The sequence below is a fragment of the Bos taurus genome, chromosome X (assembly GCF_002263795.3).
Source record: "Bos taurus isolate L1 Dominette 01449 registration number 42190680 breed Hereford chromosome X, ARS-UCD2.0, whole genome shotgun sequence".
Classification (NCBI taxonomy): domain Eukaryota; kingdom Metazoa; phylum Chordata; class Mammalia; order Artiodactyla; family Bovidae; genus Bos; species Bos taurus.
Window position 1 is genome coordinate 5,746,487 of NC_037357.1, and position 6,369 is coordinate 5,752,855.

Consider the following 6,369-nt stretch of genomic DNA (forward strand, 5'->3'; position numbering starts at 1 on the left):
GCATGGGAAGGGGAGAAGATATTGTTTGCTTCTGGTAAAATGTCTTTGAAGTTAAAGCCTTTCCAACTTAGGGTTCATTGGGAAATAAAGTTGGCTTTCTGACTCCTTTTGATTTATTTTACAGAACTGTGTAAATTCATAGCCATAGGTTGCCAAGGTCCAGCCCCGGCTGATCCAGGGAGTTCAAAGCGGGGACGGCGTCGGCGAGGATCAGGATACAATAGCTTCAATTAGATATTAATTAGAGATATAAAGAGTAATAGAATGAGGATAGCTCAGTAGGAAAATTCAGTGGAGAAAAGAGGCTAAGTAGCTTGGTTTACGCGGGAGACCAATAAAACTTCAAGACAAGAAGTTTGCACCACTTACGTAGGCCGCAGGCATCCTTCCGTTCTCCCGAAGGAGAGGAGACACTGAGGCCCCCCCGCCCCCTCGGTCAGATCTTAGAAGCCCAGGCATAATTAGTAAGCATGGTGGGTTCCGCGTTCCAGATGGAGACTCAGCCAGAGTTTGAGAGAGAGAGAGAGATATGGGGAGACCAGTTTTTCGAGGAACTGATCCCAATTCTTTATTTTCCATGGTCTACTTTTATACACTGAGATGTTACGCAAAAGTCATGCAGGGTCAGCAGTCCTGACTTTTATCAAAGTCAGGTGCTTCATACAAATGTATACAGAGGTCTTAGGAGTGTTACATCATCTTCTGGCCAGGGGGCCTGCTGACAATTTATGACCCTCTCCTTGTGACAGCGGTCAGTCAACCAGGACACTTATTTCTCCAGGGGTGATTATTCTTAAAACAGACGCCACCCAAATAAAGTTACATTCCTATAGGGTGAGGGTATAGTGGGTTTTAGTTAAGGAAAGAATTTACTTAGCCTAAGGTCTAACGTGATTAATATCAAAGGTTAATACTTATTTCTTCTATATATTCATTAATGTGTGTAAGGGCAGGGGATGTGGAGACTTAGCAACAAACATTGGCTCAACAAATTAAAAACCCTTCACCAATACAATTTCTAATCAGCCCACTATACTCATACTAATGGTTTTCTAACTTCTCTAAAGAACCTGTTTTTAGAAGGTTTAAAGCATCTCATGCCTCTCACGGTTGGGAGGCTGTGAGCAATCACATGTGGCCGGACAAGCCTGTCAGGCAGGCTAGAGAACCTTCAGAGGAGTTTGTAGGTTAAAACACTCTTGTCACACCCAGGAGTTTTTATTAACTGGAGCTCTAAGTTAACTCCTTCTCCGAAAGAGGTGGTGGGGGACAGCCCCCCGTAAAGTCAGAGGTGTAGGTGAGAGCACAAAGTAGTAAAGTAGGCAGGCTCTGGTTATGGGGGTAGATGCTTGAGGATTTCCAGGGGAACTGAGGCTCGATCCCGCCTTTGCGTATGTTGAGCCTCCTTCCTCATGACCTTTGCCACGGGCAGAGTGCCTCACACTGGCCCCCAACAATAGGTAAGTATTAAACATTAGAACTGTAGAAAAAATAATGACAACATTAAGGTTGAATTTTAGAAACCATCCAGTCCTGTATACCCACTTTACATACAAGGAATTCAGGATTTAAAAAGGGGAGGTAGCTTGCCCAGGTTCAGACAGCAAGTTATTTCATAGCTGAGGCTTAAACCTAGAATGGACTGGTGATTCTCTGTTTATAGAGGGAGTCCAGAAGAAAGAAACAGGGCAACTTTCTGGTTTTGACAGACTTAACTCAAGAATAACTCCATTTCTTTTTTTTTAAATATAAATTTATTTATTTTAATTAGAGGCTAATTACTTTACAATATTGTATTGGTTTTGCCATATATCAACATGAATCCACCATGGGTGTACATGTGTTTCCCATCCTGAACCCCCCTTCCACTTCCCTCCCCATACCATCCCTCTGGGTCATCCCAGTGCACCAGCCCTGAGCATCCTGTATCATGCATCGAACCTGGACTGGTGATTCGTTTTACATATGATGTTATACATGTTTCAATGCCATTCTCCCAAATCATCCCACCCTCGCCCTCTCCCACAGTGTCCAAAAGACTGTTCTATACATCTGTGTCTCTTTTGCTGTCTCGCATACAGGGTCATTGTTACCATCTTTCTAAATTCTATATATATGCATTAGTATACTGTATTGGTGTTTTTCTTTATGGCTTACTTCACTCTGTATAATAGGCTCCAGTTTGATCCACCTCATTAGAACCGATTCAAATGTATTCCTTTTAATGGCTGAGTAATACTCCATTGTGTATATGTACCACTGCTTTCTTATCCATTCGTCTGCTAATGGACATCTAGGTTGCTTCCATGTCCTGGCTATTATAAACAGTGCTGCGATGAATATTGGGGTACACGTGTCTCTTTCAATTCTGGTTTCCTCAGTGTGTATGCCCAGCAGTGGAATTGCTGGGTCATAAGGCAGTTCTATTTCCAGTTTTTTAAGGAATCTCCACACTGTTCTCCATAGTAGCTGTAATAGTTTGCATTCCTACCAACAGTGTAAGAGGGTTCCCTTTTCTGCACACCCTCTCCAGCATTTATTGCTTGTAGACTTTTGGATAGCAGCCATTCTGACTGGTGTAAAATGGTACCTCATTGTGGTTTTGATTTGCATTTCTCTGATAATGAGTGATGTTGAGCATCTTTTCATGTGTTTGTTAGCCATCTGTATGTCTTCTTTGAAGAAATGTCTGTTTAGTTCTTTGGCCCATTTTTTGATTGGTTTGTTTATTTTTCTGGAACTGAGCTGCAGGAGTTGCTTGTATATTTTTGAGATTAGTTGTTTGTCAGTTGCTTCATTTCCTATTATTTTCTCCCATTCTGAAGGCCGTCTTTTCACCTTGCTTATAGTTTCCTTTGTTGTGCAGAAGCTTTAAATCTTAACTAGGTCCCATTTGTTTATGTTTGCTTTTATTTCCAATATTCTGGTAGGTGGGTCATAGAGGATCCTGCTGTGATGTATGTCAGAGAGTGTTTTGCCTATGTTCTCCTCTAGGAGTTGTATAGTTTCTGGTCTAACATTTAGAACTTTAATCCATTTTGAGTTTATTTTTGTGTATGGTGTTAGAAAGTGTTCTAGTTTCATTCTTTACAAGTGGTTGATGAGTTTTCCCAGCACCACTTGTTAAAGAGATTGTCTTTTCTCAATTGTATACTCTTGCCTCCTTTGTCAAAGATAAGGTGTCCATAGGTGCATGGGTTTATCTCTGGGCTTTCTATTTTGTTCCATTGATCTATATTTCTGTCTTTGTGCCAGTACCATACTGTCTTGATGACTGTGGCTTTGTAGTAGATCCTGAAGTCAGGCAGGTTGATTCCTCCAATTCCATTCTTCTTTCTCAAGATTGCTTTGGCTATTTGAGGTTTTTTTTTTTTTTTTTTTGTATTTCCATACAAATTGTGAAATTATTTGTTCTAGCTCTGTGAAAAATACTGTTGGTAGTTTGATAGGGATTGCCTTGAATCTATAGATTGCCTTGGATAGTATACTCATTTTCACTGTATTGATTCTTCCGATCCATGAACACGGTATATTTCTCTATCTACTAGGGTCCTCTTTGATTTCTTTCACCAGTGTTTTATAGTTTTCTATATATAGCTCTTTTGTTTCTTTAGGTAGATATATTCCTAAGTATTTTATTCTTTCTGTTGCAATGGTGAATGGAATTGTTTCCTTAACTTCTCTTTCTGTTTTCCTATTATTAGTGTATAGGAATGCAAGAGATTTCTGTGTGTTGATTTTATATCTTGCAACTTTACTATATTCATTGACTAGCTCTAGTAATTTTCTGGTGGAGTCTTTAGGGTTTTCTATGTAGAGGAACATGTCATTTGCAAACAGTGAGAGTTTTACTTCTTCTTTTCCAATCTGGATTCCTTTTATTTCTTTTTCTGCTCTGATTGCTGTGGCCAAAACTTCCAAAACTATGTTGAATAGTAGTGGTGAGAGTGGGCACCCTGTCTTGTTCCTGACTTTAGGGGAAATGCTTTCAATTTTTCACCATTGAGGATAATGTTTGCTGTGGGTTTGTCATATATAGCTTTTATTATGTTGAGGTATGTTCCTTCTATTCCTTCTTTCTGGAGAGTTTTTATCATTCTGAAGAGTATTTAATTGGATGTTGAATTTTGTGAAAGGCTTTCTCTGCATCTACTGAGATAATCATATGGCTTTTATTTTTCAATTTGTTAATGTGGTGTATTACATTGATTGATTTGCAGATATTGAAGAATCCTTGCATCCCTGGGATAAAGCCCACTTGATCATGATGTATGATCTTTTTAATGTGTTGTTGGATTGTGATTGCTCTAATTTTGTTAAGGATATTTGTATCTATGTTCATCAGTGATATTGGCCTGTAGTTTTCTTTTTTTGTGGCATTTTTGTCAGGTTTTGGTATTAGGGTGATGGTGGCCTCATAGAATGAGTTGGAAGTTTACCTTACTCTGCAATTTTCTGGAAGAGTTTGAGTAGGATAGGTATTAGTTCTTCTCTCAATTTTTGGTAGAATTCAGCTGTGAAGCTGTCTGGACCCGGGCTTTTGTTTGCTGGAAGTTTCTGATTACAGTTTCAATTTCCGTGCTTGTGATTGGTCTGTTAAGATTTTCTATTTCTTCCTGGTTCAGTTTTGGAAAGTTGTACTTTTCTAAGAATTTGTCCATTTCTTCCTCATTGTCCAATTTATTGGCATATAATTGCTGATAGTAGTCTCTTATGATCCTTTGTATTTCTGTGTTGTCTGTTGTGATCTCTCCATTTTCATTTCTAATTTTATTGATTTGATTTTTCTCCCTTTGTTTCTTGATGAGTCTGGCTAATGGTTTGTCACTTTTATTCATCCTGTCAAAGAACCAGCTTTTGGCTTTGTTGATTTTTGCTATGGTCTCTTTTGTTTCTTTTGCATTTATTTCTGCCCTAATTTTTAAGAGTTCTTTCCTTCTACTAACCCTGGGGTTCTTCATTTCTTCCTTTTCTAGTCACTTTAGGTGTAGAGTTAGGTTATTTATTTGACTTTTTTCTTGTTTCTTGAGGTATGCCTGTATTGATATGAACCTCCCCTCAGCACTGCTTTTACAGTGTCCCACAGGTTTGGGGTTCTTGTGTTTTCATTTTCATTTGTTGCTATGCATATCTTGATTTCTTTTTTGATTTCTTCTGTGATTTGTTGGTTATTCAGCAGCATGTTGTTCAGCCTCCATATGAATTTTTAATAGTTTTTCTCCTGTAATTGAGATCTAATCTTACTGCATTGTGGTCAGAAAAGATGCTTGGAATGATTTCCATTTTTTTGAATTTACCAAGGCTAGATTTATGGCCTAGGATGTGATCTATCCTGGAGAAGGTTCCATGTATGCTTGAGAAAAAGGTGAAATTCATTGTTTTGGGGTGAAATGTCCTATAGATATCAATTAGGTCTAACTGGTCTATTGTATCATTTAAAGTTTGTGTTTCCTTGTTAATTTTCTGTTTAGTTGATCTATCCATAGGTGTGAGTGGGGTATTAAAGTCTCCCACTATTATTGTGTTATTGTTAATTTCCCCTTTCATACTTATTAGCATTTGTCTTACATATTGCAGTGCTCCTATGTTGGGTGAATATATATTTATGATTGTGTTTTTTTTTTTTTTCATTTCATCAATCCATTTTATTTATTTTTTATTTTTTTAAATTTTATTTAATTTTAAACTTTACATAATTGTATTAGTTTTCCCAAATATCAAAATGAATCCGCCACAGGTATATCTTCTTCTTGGATTGATCCTTTGATCATTATGTAGTGACCTTCTTTGTCTCTTTTCACAGCCCTTGTTTTAAAGTCTATTTTATCTGATACTCCTGCTTTCTTTTGGTCTCTATGTGCGTGGAATATCTTTTTCCAGTCCTTCACTTTCAGTCTGTATGTGTCCCTTGTTTTGAGGTGGGTCTCTTGTAGACAACATATACAGGGTTATTGTTTTTGTATCCATTCAGCCAGTCTTTGTCTTTTGGTTGGGACATTCAACCCATTTACATTTAAGGTAGTTATTAATAAGTATGATTCCATTGCCATTTACTTTATTGTTTTGGGTTCGAGTTTATACACCCTTTTTGTGTTTCCTGTCAAGAGAAGATCCTTTAGCATTTGTTGGAGAGCTGGTTTGCTGGTGCTGAATTCTCTCAGCTTTTGCTTGTCTGTAAAGCTTTTGATTTCTCCTTCATATTTGAGTGAGATCCTTGCTGGGTACAGTAATCTGGGCTGTATGTTATTTTCTTTCATCACTTTAAGTATGTCCTGCCATTCCCTCCTGGCCTGAAGAGTTTCTATTGAACGATCAGCTGTTAACCTTATGGGAATCCCCTTGTGTGTTATTTGTTGTCTTTCCCTTGCT